The sequence below is a fragment of the Prionailurus viverrinus genome, chromosome D4 (assembly GCF_022837055.1).
Source record: "Prionailurus viverrinus isolate Anna chromosome D4, UM_Priviv_1.0, whole genome shotgun sequence".
NCBI classification, from domain to species: domain Eukaryota; kingdom Metazoa; phylum Chordata; class Mammalia; order Carnivora; family Felidae; genus Prionailurus; species Prionailurus viverrinus.
In genome coordinates, this window is record NC_062573.1 from 88,350,950 (window position 1) to 88,372,448 (window position 21,499).

At 48.3% G+C, this 21,499-nt stretch overlaps 1 long non-coding RNA gene across 1 annotated transcript; it reads right to left on the minus strand.

The window, feature by feature from the left end:
• Positions 1-2,263: 2,263 nt before the first annotated feature.
• LOC125149823 (uncharacterized) lies at positions 2,264-14,291 on the minus strand. Its single transcript, XR_007146078.1, has 4 exons — positions 13,942-14,291; positions 12,793-13,244; positions 11,438-11,929; positions 2,264-3,835 (listed from the first exon to the last, which is right to left on the minus strand). It is a non-coding gene; the product is annotated as an uncharacterized LOC125149823 (long non-coding RNA).
• Between the last annotated feature and the right edge of the window lie 7,208 nt (positions 14,292-21,499).

A 21,499-nucleotide genomic window follows, 5' to 3' on the forward strand; every position in this document is an offset into this window, starting at 1 on the left:
AGCCTGCGCCCCTCACTGGAGACAGAGAGAGGCCCAGGAGAAGCTTGGAGAACGCCAGCCCCACCCCCCCCCCCCAAGAGCTGGGCCGCCAGAAGGCCATACATAATTCATTGCCAAATGGGGCCGCGGGCGGCTCTCTGCGCGGCGCGCCGGGGGCTCACTCTGCGCCTGGCACTTTGCTGATTGCTCCTCACACGTGGGTTCATTGCATTTTCTCGGATTTGCAGGGTGCGATCCTGCCCCCCCCAACCCGTCTCACCCAGGGGGAGCCTGGGGTTCAGAGGATGGGGTGACCGCTGGAGTCACGCAGCGTCTCAGGGGCCAAGCTGGGCCTCAGGTCAACACACTGGATTCGGATCCCCACTCACCCACCGCCTCTCTGTGGAGGGAAGAGACAGCCCTGGGGAGGGCCTGGCGCGGGGGCCAGGAAGGACCCTCGCACACAGGGCAGGCGGAGGACCGGCCGGATGACAGCGGGGCCGAGGAAGGCTGGGGGCAGGCATTGCGCCCCCAACCCCCAGCGCCCGCCTCCCCACGCTGTCCTCCCCTTCTATGGCCACCAAGAGCACTGGCTGTGGAGTTTCAGGGGCTCGGTTTGCTCAGCTGTACAATGGGGATAAGAAGACCTCGGCCCCGGGCCGGGAGACGATGCAGACGCGAGTTGGCCCCCAAAGGGGCACCTGCCGAGGGGCAAAGCCGATCTCACAGGCTCCGTACTCTGCGGCTGTGTTTCGAGAACATTTTTGAAGTAACCACATTTTAGCAGCGGAGGGCAGATTAGACATTGTTGGGGACTCGGGACGGCTGGATGGGGGTGAAATGGGGTGTGGTTAAAAAGGAACAACAGGGGCGCCTGGGTGGTGCAGTCGGTTAAGCGTCCGACTTCAGCTCAGGTCACGATCTCGCGGTCCGGGAGTTCGAGCCCCGCGTCGGGCTCTGGGCTGATGGCTCGGAGCCTGGAGCCTGTTTCAGATTCTGTGTCTCCCTCTCTCTCTGCCCCTCCCCCGTTCATGCTCTGTCTCTCTCTGTCCCAAAAAAAATAAATAAACGTTGGAAAAAAAAAAAAAAAAAAGGAACAACAGCGGAAACCCTGGTGGTGACGGAAAGGTTCTGTGTCCCGTCATGGAGGGCGCGCAAGCCCGGGACAGAAGCGTGGACCCCTAAGTGCGCCCGCAGAAGAGACCAGGAAGCCTGAGTGAGCGGGCTGGGCTGCGTCGTGCCCGTGCCCCAGCTGTGACACTGTCCTGTGGTTTAGCTAGAACGTTCTGTCCGGAGCAAGGGCTGGCGGGGGGGAGGGGCGCAGGGAGGCAGGGTACCTGGGATCTCTCGGTATCTGTTCTTACAACTACAGGCCGGCCTACAGTTCACGCAATAAAAATTTCGAGTAGAAAATGTCATCTGGGGCGCCTGGGTGGCTCAGTCAGTTAAGCGGCCGACTTCGGCTCGGGTCACCATCTCCCGGTTCGTGGGTTCGAGCCCCGCGTCGGGCTCTGTGCTGACGGCTGGGAGCCTGGAGCCCGCTTCGGATTCTGTGTCTCCGTCTCTCTCTGTCCCTCCCCTGTGCCCGCTCTGTCTTTCAAAAACGAATAAACGTTAAAAAACATTAAAAAAAAAAGAAAGAAAGAAAATGTCATCTGCGTCTGCCCTCGAAAGGGTTAAGGGAGTTGCTGTGTGCTGTTTTCCCCCATCACAGTGTCCAGGCCAGGGACCAGGGGCCAGAGGGCATTAGCCTGACAGCTGGAGTCTTCCCCCACTGAACTGTCCTTTCTGCCTCACGGTGAGCATCCCCAGTCTTTGTTCCAGAATGTTCCTGTCCTCTTCCGCCTTCCCATAGACAGGAATTCAATAGTGCCCCATAAGACTCTAGAACAGACTCTGGAAAACACAAGGAAAGCCTTTGTCATTAATCTCCTGTCTGCATCGGGTGGGGAAACCCAGCCATTCGCGGAGGCTTTCGGTCCGGATGGCGGGAACAGTGACCCCCCACCCCGCGGTCTCCTGCCTCCGGGAGAGTTCGGGGCAATGCTGAGGGGCAGGTAAGTGGGTCCCAGATCTACCACGCTCTGCCTCCCGTGTGACTCTAGACGATCCCTATCCTCTCTTTCATACTTAAATTCCTCACTTGAAGCACAAAGGAATTGGACGAGATGGTCCTTTTTTTTTTTAAGTTGATTTATTTATTTTGAGAGAGAGAACACAAGTGGGGAGGGGAGGGCAGAGAGAGTATGGATCCCAAGCAGGCTCCGCGCCATCAGCTTGACGTGGGGCTTGAACCCACAAACCGTGAGATCATGATCTGAGCCGAAATCAAGAGTTGGACGCTCAACCGACTGAGCCCCTCAGGCGCCCCTGGACTAGATTATCCTCAAGGATGGGGATGGCCCCTATGTCGCTGCCCAAAGAGGACTTTCTTTCACATCCCATGTGACCGGACGGGCAGGCCCCGGGCCTTCCCTGCACGTGACCTTGGGCCCTCCCCGCCTTGCAGCATCAATATAGTGAGAGGGTTACACAGCTCAGGTCATTAAGTCATTCGACAAACATCCATTGTCTTCTCCGGCACAGACACTAGAGAAAAAGATAGCATTCTTGCCTTCGTGGAACTTGCGATCCGAGGGGAAAAGAATGCCACAAATACATCGAAAATTGCGGATCGTGACATTAGGCAGATTATGGATAGATTGTGAGATGATGCAGATTTTAAGATTATGCCACGAAGGACAAGGCTCAGCTGGGCCGGTGTGCTTCAGGGCCATAGTGAGGGACTCCCTGAGGAGTGATAATTAGGTGGAGGGTCGGAGGAGCGGGGAATTCACTCTAAGCCAAGAAGGGGGGGGCCCGGGTAGTGACTGCTCCAAAACAGGGGGCGCAAGAACCGGGGGCCTGTGTAGACAGACCCTGGGCTGTGAGAGATCAGAGTCCAGAAAGAGGCCACGCTTCACCGCGGGGGCAGGTGCACATGGGAGGCAAGCCTGGGGGGCCAGAGCTCCAGGCTGAGGAGGCTCACCTCCACCTTCCGACAGAAGGGGTCCTCAGAGATGCATTAAGCAGGGGCGGGGGGCGGGAAGGGGGGGGGTTACCAGATTGGAGGTGTGTTTGTTGTTGCCCTGAATCATTTTCACTGTGGTGTTCCTTAAACCAGCACGAACATAAAGCGAGGCACAAATTCCCCGTAGCTCTTAGCCAGCCATAACACCAAGACGAATTGGTCAATCGAATACAGAATCGATTCAAATCGGATTAATTTTATGTGACGCATTCCGTCTTTGGTTTGAAGCCCTGTCACCAGCTGACAGTACAAACGTGGCCCGAGCACTGTGGCTTTGAGTTTGCGGGGCCGGGCGGATTGGCCTTTGAGATCGATAATCGGCGGGCAACTCCAGAAAAAATTGGAGGGGAGAGGAGTAGTTCCATGAAAGCACTTCCCGAGGGAATATCCGAAGGACCCGCAGATGCGTGAAGAGGTGCTCAGCGTCCTGACTCATCAGGGGAAACACAAATGAGGACCACCAGCACGGCTCAAGTGAAGGAGGCTGACAGAATCGAGTGCTGGCGGACGTGGGGAGCAACCGGAACCCCTTACAGCCAGAGGAAAAATGTGAATTGGCAAAACCATCTTGGGAAGCGTGTGCTGGGTCTACTCAACCTACACGTGCCCTGTTCTCTGAGCCAGCACCCCTGCCCCGGGGCAGAGACCCGACAGAACTGCCTCCGTGCGTCCACCAAAGGGCGTGACCTGGAATATTCTCAGAGGCGCCGTTGGTCGTGACCTGGAACATTCCCAGTGGCACCGTTGGTCACGGCCATAAATGGAATGAATCCAACCATCCTGCAGCTGTAGGCGAGATAGGATAAATGAATTGTAGACTATCCGGGTGATGGATGATGGGCCCGCCTTCAAGATGGACCATCTACAACCATACACAGCCACGTAAGTGAGGCTCAGAGACATCATGCGCAGAGGATGTCTTTTATATAAACCACGGAAACAGGCCCAGTTGGTCCGTGGCGTTAGACATCAGGGTAGATGGAGATTGCCCTCGTGGGAAGGAGGGGTGGCGACCGGGGATTTGGAGAAGGAGGAAGCCAATGGACCGGACAGTGGGGAAGTGGCTAGAAACAGCACTTTGGTTCTCAAGGCTCTGAATTCAGCCGAAAGGCCAGACGTGGGGCAGGGGGAAGGGCCCAAGAAGTGCGGCTTCGGGTCTCCCGGTTCCCCTTTCCTTGCCCACACAGACTACCAACTAGCAAGCGGTAACCTAGGCCACAGCCCACGTTGGCTGACAAAGCTCAAGGCACCTCGTCCTCCTCCAGCCCCACGACCCTGCCTTGCCCTTATCACCACAACGTGTTGACCCAAGGGTGCCTTGGCTTGACCGGCGCGAGCTAGGGGGAAGAAAGGGGCTGGGCTGACGGGCCAGAGAGTGGGAGCTCCTCTGGGGGAGAGGCCTCGCCGACAGTGCTGGGGCACCGGAAGTTGGTGGGCAGACCCCTGGCCCCAGCGTCCGGGAAGGAGTGGGCACTGGGCAGCATGAGGCAGACGCACTGGCACAAGCCGTCGACCCCAGCCGGCCTCAGGCGAGCTCAGGCTCAGCCCTGGCTCTAGTGTCTCACTTGTGCCTTCACCTCCCCTCCCCGGCTGCTTTAGAGTGGGTCAAGGAGGAAGGCCATTCTCTGCTCTGGAACAGGGGACAAATGACCCATGTGCCGCTGCCAGTAAGAAGGGCCTCGTCTGTCCGCGTGAACCTGGTGCTCCACAGAGGCCAGGTGGATGAATACTCTACAGGCAGGATGCTGTGTGGACGGCCGACGGGGGCCCTCCCCACCGGAAGCTCGCTGACAGGCTTCCGGAAGAATGGGATTGTAAACCATGGGTTCCGAGTTTAGAGGGAGAGACACAGAATCTGAAGCAGGCTCCAGGCTCTGAGCTGTCAGCACAGAGCCCGACGCGGGGCTCGAACCCACAAACGGTGAGATCATGACCTGAGCCGAAGTCAGTCGCCCCTTCTTTGTGCCTCCTTTACTGTCTTCTGTTGGACCAATCATGTATTTATAAATGTCCCATTCTGTCCCATCTGTTGACATTTTAGCTATACCTGTTCATATCTTTGGTTGCTCTAGGAGGGGTTATGCTATGTACTCTCACATTATCACAGTTTCTCTTTCAGAAATAAAGTACCACTTCATGTATTCTGTAAGAACTTCACCAACGTGGAATTTTTTTTTCCCTCTCCTGTCTTTTGTCTTATTGTGGCCATCGATTTCACGTTTCTGTATGGTAAATCCCAGAATGCACTGATATTTTTGCCGTAAGGAGTCCGTCATTTTGAAGGAAGTTCCGAAGAGAAAAATTTGTCTTCCGTATCCACTCACATCTTTGCCATCATCAGTGGTATTGTTCCCCCTGCAAGCCTGAAATTCTATCTGGTGAATAATTTCCCTTGGACCTAAAGACTTTTCTTTGGCATTTCTGATCATGCGGGTCTCCTGGCAACATTTTCTGTCTTTTTTTTTTTTTGAGAGAGAGAGGATGGGGGGCTGGCAGGCAGAGGAAGAGACTGAGAATCTTAAGGAGGCTTTTCACCCAATGCAGAGCTGATCCCACAACCGTGAGATCATGAACTGAGCTGAAATGAAGAGTTAGACACACAAGCAATGGACCCACCCAGGCACCTCATCTGCTTTCATTTATTCAAAAATTAATTTTTTTTTTCCATTTGCAAAGACATCTCACTGATAACATTCTAAATTAACAGAAGTTTTCCTTTCATCATTTTTAAGGTATTGCTCCATTGTCTCCTGACTTGCATTGTTTTAATGAGAAGTCTGTTGTCTTTCGCATCATTGATCTTCTGTGCGTAATTGTCTTGTTTTTTTTTTTGTTTTTTTGTTTTTTAGGGTTTTTTTTGTTTGTTTTGTTTTCTTCAGCTGCCTCCCAGATTCTCTCTTGATTGTTGGTTTTCAGCAGTCTGACCATGATATGCCTAAGTATGGTCTTCTTTGTTATTTATCACGATTGGGGCTTACGGAACTTCCTTGATTGTTTTTTCAAGATTAGAAGATCAACAGCTAATATTTCCTCACATGCTTTTTTTTCTGGCCTATTATCTCTCTTTCCTCCTCTGGGACTCCAATTCAATGTGTGTTAAACCTGCTTGATCCTAGGGTACCAGCGTGGCTCAGTCGGTTAAGTGTCTGATTCTTGATTTCAGCTCAGGTCATGATCTCACAGTTGTTGGGTTTGAACCCTGCGTCGGACTCTGTGCGGACAGTGCAGGGCCTGTTTGGGATTCTCTCTCTCTCTCCCTCTCTCTATGCCCCTCCCCAGTTCACACACCCTCTCTCTCTCTAAATAAATATTGACTTGTCTTTACATTTACTGGTCCTATTTTATTGGGTCTAATCCTATCCAGTGGATGTTTACGTGGCTTTTAATCCCATCCAATGGATGTTTGGCTTTTGAGATATCAATTTTAAGTTAGAATTTGATCTGATTCTTTTTTATTATTTTTATTTTATTTATTTTGAGAGAGAGAGAGAGTGAGAGAGAGAGAGAGAGCAAGTGGGGGAGGGGCAGAGGGAGAGGGAGAGAGAGAATCCCAAGCAGGCTCTGCACTGTCAGCACAGAGCCTGACACAGGGTTCAATCTCACGAACCATGAGATTATGACCTGAGCCAAAACCAAGAGTCAGATGCTTAACCGACTGAGCCACCCAGGTGCCCCAGATCTGATTCTTTAAACAAACAAACAAAACAAAACAAAACAAAACAACAACAACAACAACAAAACTTCCTTATCTCCTGGGTTATGGGTTGATATATGCCCTCTCCCAAAATGATATGCTGAAGTCCTAACCCCTAAACCCCTAGTACCTCATAATATGACCTTATTTGGAAATAGGGTCATACAGATGTAATTAGTTACAATGAGGTCATACTGGAGTAAGGGGGGTCCTCCACCCAATGTGATTGGTTTCCTTATAAGAAAAGGAGAGAGACACAGAGAAAATACCACATGAAGAGGGAGGCAGAGATTGGAGTGATGCATATACAAGACAAGGAACATCAAGAATTGCCAGCCATCTGGGGTGCCTGGGTGTCTCAGTCAGTTAAGCATCCGACTTTGGCTCAGGTCACGATCTCGCGGTTTGTGGGTTCCAGCCCCGCCTCAGGCTCTGTGCTGACAGCTCAGAGTCTGGAGCCTGCTTGGGATTCTGTGTCTCCCTCTCTCTCTGCCCCTCCCCCGTTTGTGCTCTGTCTCTCTCTCTCTCTCTCTCTCTCTCTCAAAAAATAAACATTAAACAAAAAAAAAGAGGGGCGCCTGGGTGGCGCAGTTGGTTAAGCGTCCGACTTCAGCCAGGTCACAATCTCGCGGTCCGTGAGTTCGAGCCCTGCGTCAGGCTCTGAGCTGATCTCGCGGTCCGTGAGTTCGAGCCCCGCGTCAGGCTCTGAGCTGATGGCTCGGAGCCTGGAGCCTGTTTCCGATTCTGTGTCTCCCTCTCTCTCTGCCCCTCCCCTGTTCATGCTCTGTCTCTCTCTGTCCCAAAAATAAATAAAAAACATTGAAAAAAAAAAAAAAAAAAAGAATTGCCAGCCATCACCAGAAGCTAGGAGACAGATATGGGACAGATTGTCCCTCAGAAATCTCAGAAGGAGGTAACGCTGTCAACTCGTAGATTTCAGACTTGTAGCCTCCAGAAGTGTGAGGGAATAAATTTCTGTTGCTGTGAGCCCCCCAGTTTGCAGCACTTTGTTCCAGCAGCCCTAGGAAACTAATGCACTCCTAAAATTTCTCATGTTTTCATCCGTTATAATTGCCTTTCCCCGTACATTCTTTAACAAATGTATCATAATGATTTCAAAGTGTGCTTACTAATTCCAACATCTGGGTTGTCTTTGATCTGTTTCTACTGAACTAAAAAATATATCTTGTCAGGGCGCCCGGATGGCTCAGTCAGAGGAGCATGTGACTCTTGATCTCGGGTTTGTGAATTCAAGCCCCATGGGTGTAGAGATTCTTTAAGAATAAAATGTTTTAGGGTCACCTGGGTGGCTCAGTTGGTTAAGTGGCCGACATCAGCTCAGGTCACGATCTCACAGCTCGTGAGTTCGAGCCCCTCATCAGGCTCTGTGCTGACAGCTTGGAGCCTGGAGCCTGCTTCAGGTTCTCTGCTTCTCTCTCTCTCTCTGCCCCTCCCCCGCTTGCACTTTGTCTCTCTCTCTCTCTCTCTCTCTCTCTCAAAAATAAAGAAACATTTAATAATAAATAAATAAAATATTTTAGGGGCACCTGGGTGGCTCAGTAGGTTGAGTGTCTGACTTCAGCTCAGGTCATGATCTCACAGTTTGTGAGTTCGAGCCCCACGTCGGGGTCTGTGCTGACAGCTCTGAGCCTGAAGCCTGCTTTAGATTCTGTGTCTCCCTCTCTCTCTGTCCCTCCCTTGCTCGCACTCTGTCTCTCTCTCTCAAAAATAAACATTTTAAAAAAATTTTAAATAAAATAAAAAATAAAATCTTTCATGGGGCACCTAAGTGGCTCAGTCAGTTGAGTGTCTGACTTTGGATAAGGTCATGATTTCACAGTTCATGGGTTCAACCCCCACCTCAGGCTTTGTGCTGACAGTACGGAGCCTGCTTAAGATTCTCTGTCTCCCTCTCTCTCCTCTCTCTGCCCCTCCCCCGCTCATGCTGTCTCAAAAATAAACATTAAAAAAATTTTTTTAATAAAAAATAAAGGGGCACCTGGGCGGTTCAGTCGGTTGAGTGATTTCAGCTCAGGTCATGATGTCGTGTTTGGGGGTTTGAGCCCCGCATTAGGTTCTGTGCTGACAGCTCAGAGGCTGGAGCCTGCTTCAGATTCTGTGTCTCCCTCTCTCTCTGCCCCTCCCCTGCTCATGCTCTGTCTCTCAAAAAATAAAATTAAAGAACATAATAAAAAATAAAATCTTTAAAAGTCTTGTCTATGTGTCACATTTTCCTGTGTCATCCCATATCTAGTAATTTTTACTTTTATGCTGGACATTGTGTGATACAATGTAGAAATTCTGGATTATGTTATCTTCCTCTGAAGAATTTTGCATATCGTTCTATTAAATTGTGGGCCCTTCACCTTGACCTTGTGGATGCTTGGTGTTAGACTTTGGTAAGACAGGTTTGCTTCTAAGTAATGGTCTCCCATGATCTCACTGAAAATCCTGGTGTGTTTAACAAACCACTCCAACTTGGTGAAATTTGAACTAGAAAATCTATTTCCCCAGTGCCGAGCAGCTGCAGAAATCTCCACTCGGCATTTTCAGTCTTCCATTTGTGTTTTCCCCTTGGAGTCAGGACCCATACCAGAGTCAGCCAAGGATTAGAGGGGAGTTTTCTCCCTCTGTAGTCCTCTTTTCTGGGATCTCTCTCTCTCAGTTTCCAGTTTCTCTAGAGGCTCTAAACTCCAATTTCCTACTCTTCGGCTAATAAGGTTTCTGATTTCTGCTTGGGTTCTATTCCCCTCAGCATAAACTAGAGAATGACTTCAGGTCAAAAGCCCGCTAAATGTGTCTCGCATCAGTATGGTTTCCTTATTTCAAGAGGCATAGGTCCCTCCAGTTTCTGCCTGATTTTGGTCACTTCTTGTGGTGCCAGACAAATCTGTTTTATATCTTTGTCCAGATTTTGTAACTGTTACCAGCGGAAGGTTAATCGGATAAAAACTACCTTTCCACTATCAGAAAGTCTGTGCTTCGTAAATCACGACTTGTGCTGCCTAAGACTTAGAAGTTCATGCCCGTGTTGGGTCTAGTTTTAGACTTGACATTGGAAGTGATATGGTTTAGTGGACAGTTCGGACCCTTTTACTGTGGTCTGGAGCCAGCTACCCCTGATGTTGAGCCTTGAGCCTGATACTTTGTCAGTCAGGTCCCGATTAAATGGGATGTGCTGGGCTGGATGACACTCACTCACCAGGCTTACGCAGCAACCCAAATAGGTAAAAATCAATATAGTTGGTATCGAAGGGGAAGAGGCCCTCTGAAACAGCAGAGGCCACTGAACACAGAAGCCCAAACAAAGGCCTTGGCAGAGGGGCCCACGGTTTTCAGGCAGAGCCGTGGGACCCAAGGCTGCATTTGGGATCAGCTGTGCGGCTTGGGCAAGTCCCTGCCCCTCTCTGAACCTCCTTCCACGAAGAGCTGACCTCTAAAGTCCCTCTCAATGTGGGATCCGACCCCTGATCACACACTTCCCTCCAGCATGGCAAGTGACGTTGGGCACCTCCCTTTGAAAAAACAAAACACGGGGCGCTGGGGTGACCGGCTTCACTCAGGTCATGATCTCACAGATAGTGGGTTCGAGCCCCACGTCGAGCCCTGTGCTGACAGCTCAGAGCCTGGAGCCTGCTTCGGATTCTGTCTCCCTCTCTCTCTCTGCCCCTCCCCTGCTCACGTTCTGTCTGTCTCTCTCTCAAAAATAAATAAACGTTAACAAATAAAATAAATTGAAAAAAAAAAAAGACAAAACTCTCCTTGCCTCAGTTTCCCCGTGTGGAACACATTCCGCAGCAGGCTGTTACGGGGCCCTTCAAAATAAAGTACTCTGAAGACCAGGATAAGAAGCATCTACCCCCATCCCAAATCTCCAGCTTTGCAACGTGCACCAGTCTCACCAGTCTTTATAAGGGCAAGTCTAAGGGCAAGTCGGGGCAATGGAACCCGCGTCCCTTGGGGGGAAAAGTGAGAGCTTTCAGAGAGAGACAAATAACTTGCGATTTAAATGCAGAAGAGACCAGGCTGTGCCACCACATATGCAGATCGATGCAAATGGTATGCAAATAGCCCAGCATCAGCCCGGGTTTGCCAACGTCCTCCGCCAAGCAGCCGGTTACGGGGGTTCGGCCGGGACTGGTCTGTGCCAGAAGCTCACATCTGGGGCCCAGAGGCCTTGGGGTGAATGTTTGGTTGCACTTCCTCTAGAAAGCTCTCCAAGACCTAGCAGGAGGCAGCCCCCTCCCTCTGCTCCTCAGGGCTGGGCGCCTACCTCCAGATTCTCGACAAGGGTGGTACCCTCCTCTCCCCCTTCAGACTGTGAGTTCTTGAGCGCAGGGGCTCCCTCTCGCTCACCACCACACCCCCAGACTGGCGCAGAGCCTGGGACCAAGCAGGCCCTCGGGGGTTGCAGGCTCAGGGCATGCAAGAAGGCAGGATGGGACGGGGGAGTTCGTTTCTAAGTCTTCCTTGACCCAAGAAGAGGCCGAGCCCTCTTCAGAGCCTCCGGGCGCTGGTCCCCCAACGACTCAGCACCAGTACCTTGTCGCCGATGAAGACGAAAGGGTCGAAGCTTGTAAGCGATTTACCTAATTGGTGAATTGGCAAAGGTTCCACTTGGTTGATAGAATGACATCCTTCCCCCTCTCTTTCAATCTGTCATCCTTCCTAGGGTGGGCCGGGGCCTTACCCACCTTCTGCAATGGAAGACAGGAACCGGTGGACAGCCGCTCCCACCTCCCGTCTTCTGGGTGACAATTCTGGGAGGCATTCCGTTGGCTTCCAGAGTTCCTGGTTGACTAAGTCCCTCCTTTGCCTACGGCAGGACGGGAGAGCCACATGGTTCCTCCTCCGACCCCTGCTTCCCTGCCTCCTGGGGTCACTCAACTCAAGCTCTGCTTTCAAGGGACCCCAAATTAGGGCAGGGTCGGTTCTCGGTGTCTGGTTGTACCCATGAACGTGCATCTCACGAAGACCATAGACATCCGAAGGTGGGAAATAGATGGAGAATCGATGGAGAAAACAGTTCACGGCCCAGGTGAACGATTTCATTCATAAGCCAGTGCCAAGTGGTGTCGAGCGAGCACTCACTCATTCATTCACTCACTCAGCGCCGAATTCTTGGCCTCCTGCTCCGCCCGCGCCGGATGCAACAGACGAGCCCCCGCCCCCGCGCTGCTAACAGCCTATAGAAATAGGAGTTGAAGTCACAAGCGCAAACCCCAAAGGTAATTTACATTTTTCTAGCAGCTTCATTAACGCAAAGTGAAAAGACACTGGTGGAATTCATCCGAATACTATTTGTATTTAACCTAGCATACCCAAAATATTATGATTTTGACATGTCACAAGCATTACAATTATTAGTAATTGTAATCTGGCTCGTGTTTTATGCCTTCCGGCACATCTAAACTCAGACTAGCCACGCTTCAAGTACTCGCTCCGTGGATAGTACGGCCTGAGCCCCCTCCCCCCTCCCCCCCCCCCCCCCCCCCCCCCCGTGTGACTTTGGGCAAGTCCCTGCAGAGTGTGTCTTCATCAGAGAGAGATCTCAGAGGGACAGGGCTTTGTAAACGCGCTGAGAGTCAGTGACTGCAACCATTTCAAGCACCTACCCTGGCAGCCAAGGGACTCCCAGGTTTGGGGAAACACGCACCTAGTTTTCCTTGGGGGAAGAGAGAGATCTCTGCTCCCAAACTTGGGGCACTGGAACCCCAGCCACCCAGGAGAGGGGGAGGGGAGGGCTGGAGGAGGAGTCAGTGACCAAGTCCCTCTCCCCTCTCCCCTCCAGGCGGAGCAGTACTGCCCTAAGGTGTGCAAATCAGAGTCGGTTTTCTCCCAAATGACCTGCCACCTGCCTATTAAAGCGCCAGAGGGATAGTTCTGCCATCTCAGGGCTGGTGGCCATCAGGCAGGAGGAAGGCTAAGGTTGGGCTTCGCAAAGGGGCTGTAACAGCTGCTTTAATTTTGTAAAAGCCCGAAGTCAGAGTTTGGAGCTGGTTGTGTGGGAACGCTAGCTGGCTCATTCACACATTAGACACACACTTACCAAACGCCTCGCGTGTCTGCGCTGTTACCGTGAGGATGCTGGAGACAGAGAGAGAAAACAAACGGGCCTGGCCCAGGGAGTGCAAGTCTGATGGGGGAGGCCAGACAGCAAGCAGGCGGCCACGGCGCAGCCGGTGAGGGGTGGAAACAACAAGGTCAAAGGAAGGGCCAGAGGGAGCTCGTGAAGACGTGCGTGGCTGGGGGGCAAGATGCCGAGGCGGCCTGGCTGGACCTCAGACGGTACCCACGGTAGGTTGAGTCCAGCCCAGGACGGGTCTCGAATGTTCTCCGAGGCTCTCCTGCTCCAAACAGCAGGACTACCACAGGAACCCTGACTCAGCTTTTCCGTGGCCTTTGGCAACATCACCAATGAGGTGAAACGCGTGGCAGTTCCGTCTCGTTGCCTGGACATTCACAGGCCTCTATCGCTGCGCTGCGGTGGGGTGTTCGGAGCTGCAAAAGAGGTTGGAAACAAACAAAACACACAGGACTCCATTCCTAGGAGAACGGTGAGTTACACAGCAGAAAACCCTCCTGCTACGAAATACTATTTGGGCCTGGTGGTTAAAAGATAACAAACATCCTTCAAAATGCATGGCTGCGCTTGCAGGAGAGGAAGGGAACTCCCCAGGGATAAAAACAAAGAGATAGCTGAAAACCAGAGCAGGAATCGGGAGGGCCAGTGCTGGCGGCCGCGTCCCACCAGGTGGGCCGGGCTGTGGGTCTCAGCAGCCTGGAGATTGGATTTTACAGCCCCCGTGGGGACAAGAAATAAGGCTTTGGGCTGCACAAAGCAAGGAGTTGTAAACGAGACCCACCTCCAAGCCAGATTCGTCAGGGTTACAGTCTCAGTGAAAAGGTGGACGAGGATTAAAAACAAACAAACAGCAAAACCACTCTCTGCTCACGCAGGTCACTCGAAAAGCTCATCTGGGCTTACAGTGGGTCACAGGCTGCTCTGGGAATTTGTAACCACGGACTTAGCTTCAAGGGGTTTGGGATTTAAATTGACACTACCTTGCTTCCCAACATGTTCTGGAGACTGTGAAAGCAAGAATTAACACCAACGGGGCGGTGGGGGGGGGGGGGGGGGGGAGTTCCCTGGCTGGAGATGCCGTGGGCAGGGGCAGAAACAGATGTGAACACTCACCAGAGGGCCTTGACCTCAACCCAGGCTGCCAGGGTCCACACTGACAAAGGTCCCTGCAGATGAGCTCACAAAGAAAAAAATTACAAAACAACAGAAGTCATGGGAGAGAATAAGTGATAACACCAACAGTAGGTTTGGACCACCCCTTTCCCCCCCGCCCAGCCACAACCTCGTAGGACAGATCCAGGAGATAGGGACGACAAAACAGCTGTGATTAAAATGACCAAAAAGTCCTGGGAAATATCAAAAAGAATGAAATATAATGAAAAAAGAAGAGCCGGGGTTTCTGATTAGAGACGGCAGATCAAACAGAGGCATTTGTCTCTGCTCTCTCCTGAAACTCCTTTAAAATGGCAGAAAAGGGGGGCGCCTGGGTGGCGCAGTCGGTTAAGCGTCCGACTTCAGCCAGGTCACGATCTCGCGGTCCGTGAGTTCGAGCTCCGCGTCGGGCTCTGGGCTGACGGCTCAGAGCCTGGAGCCTGCTTCCGATTCTGTGTCTCCCTCTCTCTCTGCCCCTCCCCTGTTCATGCTCTGTCTCTCTCTGTCTCAAAAATAAATAAAACATTTAAAAAAAATGGCAGAAAAGGAATTCTTACTCCAGTGGCAAAGAAAATGGGATAATTTTGAAATTGGAAAGCAGACCGATCAATGAGTGGGAACCAACTTAATGGGTACAAAAAATTGAGTCTTAAGCCAGCAGTGAGGAAAGTCTAGAGCCCCCCACCGCCTGAAAGTTTCAGGAATTAAGACAGTTTGTAGAGCAGGTAGTAACCAAGACCCCATCCCGCAAGCTGACGGCTTCCACCATGTCCCAACAGAAGAGAGACGGTTTATTCCCCGGAGAGGGTAAAACCAAGGGACTCTCTACTGGAGAAGAGTGGACCCAGCTGGGACCGGGGGTATGTCACTGGAAATGGGGAAATGAAGTGAAGATCTTCACATTGAATATCGATACTCCCAAATGGCAACCAAGCTTAGTAGTAGCCTCCAGGCAGGAGATCGAAAGATAACTCTAGGGGTGCCTGGGTGGCTCAGTCAGTTAAGCATCTGACTCTTGATTTCAACTCAAGTCACGATCTCACAGTTCGTGGGTTTGAGCCCCACATCAGGCTCTGCACTGACAGTGCTGAGCCAGCTTGGGATTCTTTCTCTCTCCTTCTCTGTGTCCCTCTCCTGCTCATTTTCTCTCTCTCTCCCTCTCTCTCTCTCTCTCTCTCTCTCAAAAATAAATAGATAAAATCTGAGAAGCCCAGGAGGAAAGACCTAAGGACAATGACATCAGAAATTTCCCAATGAAAGAGCCTAGACAGATCACTTTTCAGTGGAGTTTTTGGTGGGCGGCCAAATCTGAGCTCTGAGTTTCTAAGCAGCCTCCATGTTCAGGAGCCAAGGATCACCAGGCAAATGAGGGAACCTCCTAACTCAGAGCCAAACGATAACCAAAAGACAAAAAGCAACTTTGGGGGAACATAGATGATGATGATAAGGAGAAGAAAAATGTGAAAAAAATTATCATTAGGATCATCAAAGACATAAGAGATATAGCACACATGAACCAAGTACAGGATGTTATTAAAAAGGAATGTTCTGAGAACAGCAACTACAACAAAAATATCTCTTGGGTAGAACAAATGAAAAGCTCAGCAAAAGGATGGGAAGATAAGTCTGCAGATGAGGCAACAGCCCAGAAAGCAGAGAAAAAGCACAAAGCATAGGAGAGAAAAGACATGAAAATTAGAGAAGCAGCCTGGGAGAGCTAACATCCAAATAAGAGGAGTTCCAGAAAGAATAGAGGAAATAGAAGGGAATGATAATCATCAAATAAGTTATTAAGGTAAATTCTCAGAATTAAATGGCATGTTTCCAGATTGAAAATGCCCACTAAGTATCCAACAAAATGGATGAAAATATTTGCACACTAAGACACATCATTGTGAAATTTCACATCACTAAGAACAAATGAAAAATCATACAAACTCCCAGAGAGGGAAAAGATAGGTCTTATACAAAGCACCAAGAATCAGAATGGCATCAGACTTCTTACGGCACCACTGAAATTCGACGAAAAGGGAGCTAATGCCTTTAAAATCTCGAGAAAAATATATTTCAAACTTTGAATTCTATACCCAGATAAACTGTCAATCAGTACTGAGAGTGGAATAAAAATATTTTCAGAAATGAACAATCTCAAAAAGTCTAACTCCTATACACCCTTTCTCAGGAATTTACTAGAAGACATGGTCTATCAAAACAAGGTTGGTGGCGGGGCGGGGGGGGGGGGGGGGGCAAAAAAAAGTTAAGGCAGGAAATCAACACATAAGAGAAACAATGGGAATTCTCAAGCTGTTGATGAAGGGAGATCCCGACAGGCCTGGAGAGCAGCCAGAAGAAATTGGAATAGACCAGAAGGACCTATGAAAAATGTTTCCAGGAGGATGAAGTTGGAAGGATAACTGATATGCTTGGGTGTATCAAGAGGCTGAGAAAGGATTAAGGATAAATTCAGGATAATTATACAGAAAACTAAGCAAACAAATAAATAAATAAAAACCCAGACAATACCGACTACAGGAAAACAAAAGGTTTTGGAAGAAAAGAAAAATAACTATAGTGTCCCACATGGTACTGGGTAAATGGGATTATGTAATCATAATAATGTGAACTTTAAATCATGATTTCACGTCACTATATTGCAGGAATGGCGGGACAGGAAGTCTGTGTGTGGAAGGTAGAGGGAAGGGTGATGCTGGTGAAAGTTATAGCTCCTCCTCTTTTCTTGTAGAAAGTTGACAGATAACCCCTAAAACTGAAGAAAAAAAACCCGTGTTATTTAGTGATATGAAGGTAAATTCCAAAAGCAACAGTTAAAAGAGTTAAAGTTGCTTGCCCCTGGGGAGCAGAAAATGGAGGAATTGGGGGAAGGGGGACAGGAAGCTTCAGTTTTCATAATAAGCCCGTGGACAAACATGGTTTAAACTATACGCATGTGCACAATGAAAATTTATAACAAGGACAAGTGAAATAGATTTGAACAATAAATTTTTCCTACACTCTTAGGTGTCCTCTTGAATCCTCTCAGCTCTACAGTCTATGAGAATCGTGGCCAGGTGTTCTTTCCCAACTGAGTCTGCATGGTCTCTGATCAGCTCTGTACAGGCACAACCTGATAGCAGTTCTGCCTCTTGCTCCCATGGGCTTCCCTGTTGTTGGTGGTGCTTGAAATGCCATGGGATCCACTCAATGCCCAGGCATATACAAGATACTTCCACAAGATCAAACAATTGGTTGTGACTAACATCAAGAAGTGACCGGCTCAGTGATGTACCTTCCTATCGGGTCTCTCTTCTTCTCCAGCTTTCCTGGGATTGCATTCCCTGGAAAATTAGTGGCACTTCACTTTCACCTCAGTTGTGCTTAGGGAGGCCCTAGAAAACAGACCCTTGGATTGGGATTTGGTGTTGGATTATTCACACATCATACTTAACTATGAAAGACTGAATGTTTTTCTCTTAAGGTCAGGAACAAGGATGTCCCCTCCTCTAACTACTCCTATTCAACAGCCAGTGCAATAAGACAAGAAAATAAAACATACACCTTGGAAAGAAAGAAAGGAAGGTGATTCTATTCACACATGACATAATTGTCTACGTAAGAAGCCCCATAGAACTAATAAGTTCAGTAACATCACATAAGTCAGCATACAAAAAAAAGTGTATCTCTAGATATTCATAATAAATAATTGGAAATTGGATTTCCAATTTGAGGGGTGCCTCGGTGTCTTAGTCAGTTAAGTGTCCAATTCCTGATTTGGGCTCAGGTCATGATCTCGCAGTCAGGAGATCAAGCCCCATGTTGGGCTCTGCATTGACAGTGTGGAGCCTGCTTGGGATTCTCTCTCTCTGCCCCTCCCCACTCTCACACACATTCTCTCTCTCTCAAAATGAACAAACATGTTTTTTAAAAGAAAAAGAAATATCACTGAAAAAAACATATGGCTATATCTGAATGCTTAATACTAGAAAATACTAATGAAAGAAACTTTAAAACACCTAAATAAATGGAAAAATATACCATGTTCATGGATTGGAGGACTCAATTTTGTTAAGCTGTCCATTATCACCAAATTGATCTACAGAGTCAATCTAATTCCAAACAAAATCCTTATGAGCTTTTTGGGAAAAATCTACAAGATCATTTTTAAATTTACATGGAAAGGCAAAGAAACTAGTACAACAAAAACAATTTTGAAAAAGAACAAAGCTTCAGAACTCACACTAGACTTCAAGACTTTGAATAAGGTTACAGTAATTAGTGTGGACATTTTAGCCAGGGACTTTGCTAAATTCACTTATTAATTCTAATCATTTATTTATTAATTTTTTTGTGGATACAATCACGTGGTCTGTGAATAGTAACAGTTTGTTCTTTATTTCCAATTGTTATACTTTTAATTGAATTGAATTTATTATTATTATTATATTATTATTTTTGCTTTATTGCAAGTCCCAGACCGGAAACATCCCCAAAATATCCATCAACAGTAGAATGTATCGCTAAATTGTGGTAAATTCACACAATGGAATACTAAACAATGTTAAGAATTATTAAACTATTGTTACACAATACTACATTATAAACTCACATAGTGTTAAATAAGAGAAGTCAGACACATGGGGTGCTTGGCTGGCTCAGTAAGCAGAGCATACAACTCTTAATCTCAGGGTCCTGAGTTCAAGTCCCACACTGAACATGGAGCTTACTTTAAAAAAGAGACAGAGAGAGAGAGAGAGAGAGAGAGAGAGAGAGAAATCAGACACAAATGAATATACTGAATACCACTTACAAAGGGTAATAGTAATAATTACCTTTTTGTAGCTAGTGACTGAGGGGACAAGAGAGAAGCCTTCTGGGATGCTGCTAACATTCTAATTCTTACCCTGGATAGTGATCACAGAGACGTGTTCACTTTGTAAAAAATCATCAAACGGAACATGAGATTTGTCCTATTTTCTGTATGTTGCTAGTCTTGTTTTGTTAAGTTTATTCATTTGTTTTGAGAGGCAGAGCGAGGGTGCATATGCATGGGAGGGGCAGAGAGAGAGAGGGAGAGAGAGAATCCCAAGCAGGCTCCGTGCTGTCAGCATGGAGCCCGATGCAGGGCTTGATCCCACAAACTATGAGATCATGGCCTGAGCTGAAATCAAGAGGCTTAACCGACTGAGCCACCCAGGTGCCCCTGTTGCTAATGTTTAATAAAATGTTTAACTGAAATTGTTTTGGCCATTTAATATAGATATCGTATTTTAAAACTTGGTAAATACTAAAAAGTACAGAGGAGAATAAAAAGAACCTATATTCTCTGGCCCATGTGTAGGTACTGTTCACATTTTTGGTGGACTATCCCATTCAGTGTACATAAGTTCCAAGAGCCTCACTCACACTGAAGACGGAACTTCATACACTATAGATCAAATATAGGGACACGTATAATCGATCCTCTGGTCTTCAAATGGTTACAAATCTAATGGGTTAAAACAACATGCATTTATTATTATGGACCAGAAGTCTAGGCAGTGCTTGAGTATTTTCCCTGTTTAGGGTCTCACGTGGCTGCAAAGTGTCAATTGGGCTGTGTTCTCATCTGGGGGCTTGACTGGGGAAGAGTCCACTTCCGAATTCACTCAGGTCATTGGAAGTATTCATTTCTTGGCAGTTGTAGGACTAAGGGCCTTGGCTTCTTGCTGGCTGTTGTCTGGAGGCCCAGTTTCTAGAGGCCATCCACATTTCCTACAGGCTTCCTATAATTCCCTGCCACATCCTTGCCTATAGTTCCTTTCCCAACACAACCGCGTATTTCGCCAGTCCAGCAGGGAGACTCTCTAGAGCAAGGCTGCTGGCAAGAGTCTTATATAATGAAACAACCACAGAGGCAACATCCCATCACTTTGCCCATATTCCATGGACCGGAAGCAAGCCACAGGTGTTGGCCACACTCAAAGAGAGGGGGTTATATAAAAGCATGAATGCCAGAAGGCATCATGGGGGGGGGGGGGGGCGGTGGACATTAGCATCTGTTCAGCACAACAGGCAACAAACTCAACATTCAGGAGATAATTCACTACTGTCAAAATTCAAATGGTGGAACCCATAAAGAATGGCTTTTGTAAATTTTTTTTCTTGACGTTTATTCATTTTTGAGAGACAGAGAGAGACAGAGCATGAGCGGGGAAGGGGCAGAGAAAGGGAGACACAGAATCCGAAACAGGCTCCAGGCTCTGAGCTGTCAGCACAGAGCCCGAGCAGGGCTCGAACACATGAACTGTGAGATCATGACCTGAGCCGAAGTCGGACACTCAACCGACCGAGCCACCCAGGCACCCCTTAAGAATTGCTTTTAAATAAACATGCTTACGTTCCTCAGAGAGATAAGGAAAGGAATAACAAATATATATTATATATATATATGTTTGATATTATATATTATATATTATATAATACATATATTCAGATGTGAATCAAGAACAAATGGGTATAAAATGATAATCGTTGGCATAACAGCTCAAGATACGGGGAAAATTCTCGACTAGACACAAAGAGTTTTCCTCATCTCAAAATAAAGCCCAACAGGGGTGCCTGGGTGGCTCAGTCAGTTAAGTGTCCGACTTCGGCCCAGGTCATGATCTCACAGTTTGTGAGTTCGAGCCCCACATCAGGCTCTGCGCTGAGAGCTCAGAGCCTGGAGCCTGCTTCGGATTCCGTGTCTCCCTCTCTTTCTGCCTCTCCCCTGCTCATGCTCTGTCTCTCTCTCTCTCTCTCGCAAAAATAAATCAACATTAAAAAAAAAAAAAAGAGTGACAGTGAAATGAAAACTTCTCCGACTTCTAAAATTCCCCAATGTTTCATCCTCCAAACTCTCGGCCAAAAACTCCTAAGAGATGTTCTCTGTGAGAACAAATAGAAATCAAAAAGGGAAAAAGTACCAAAAAGCAAGAGTGAACAAGTAAGTTAGTAAATTATATTAATAAATCTAATTAGTATATTAGGATAGATTTTTGGCTGATCTGCCAGAGATCCCAAAGAGGGAAAGGGCAAGGCATACTGGTTCCCTTTAAAGAGAATGATGCCTAAACTGCACATAAGCCCCTCCTCCTGGCATCCCATTGGTCATTGAAACTCAAGAGGCTCCACCTGGGACATCACAAGTATCCACTAACACTTCCACAGGGGCGCCTGGGTGGCTCAGTTGGTTAAGCTTCCGACTTTGGCTCAGGTCACGATCTCGTGGTTCCTGAGTTCAAGCCCTGCGTGGGGCTCTGTGCTGACAGTCCGGAGCCCGGAACCTGCTTCGGATTCTGTGTCTCCCTCTCTCTTGCCCCTCTCCTGCTCATGCTCTGTCTCTCTCTCTCTCTCAGAAATGAATAAACGTTAAAAAAAATTTTTTTAAAGATGTGAACAGATACTTCGCAAGAGAAAATGTACAGATTTTTCAATGTATATTCTTTCACCCATAGGAAAACAGGTATATTTTTTTCAACCACTTGAAAAAATGCTCGACTTC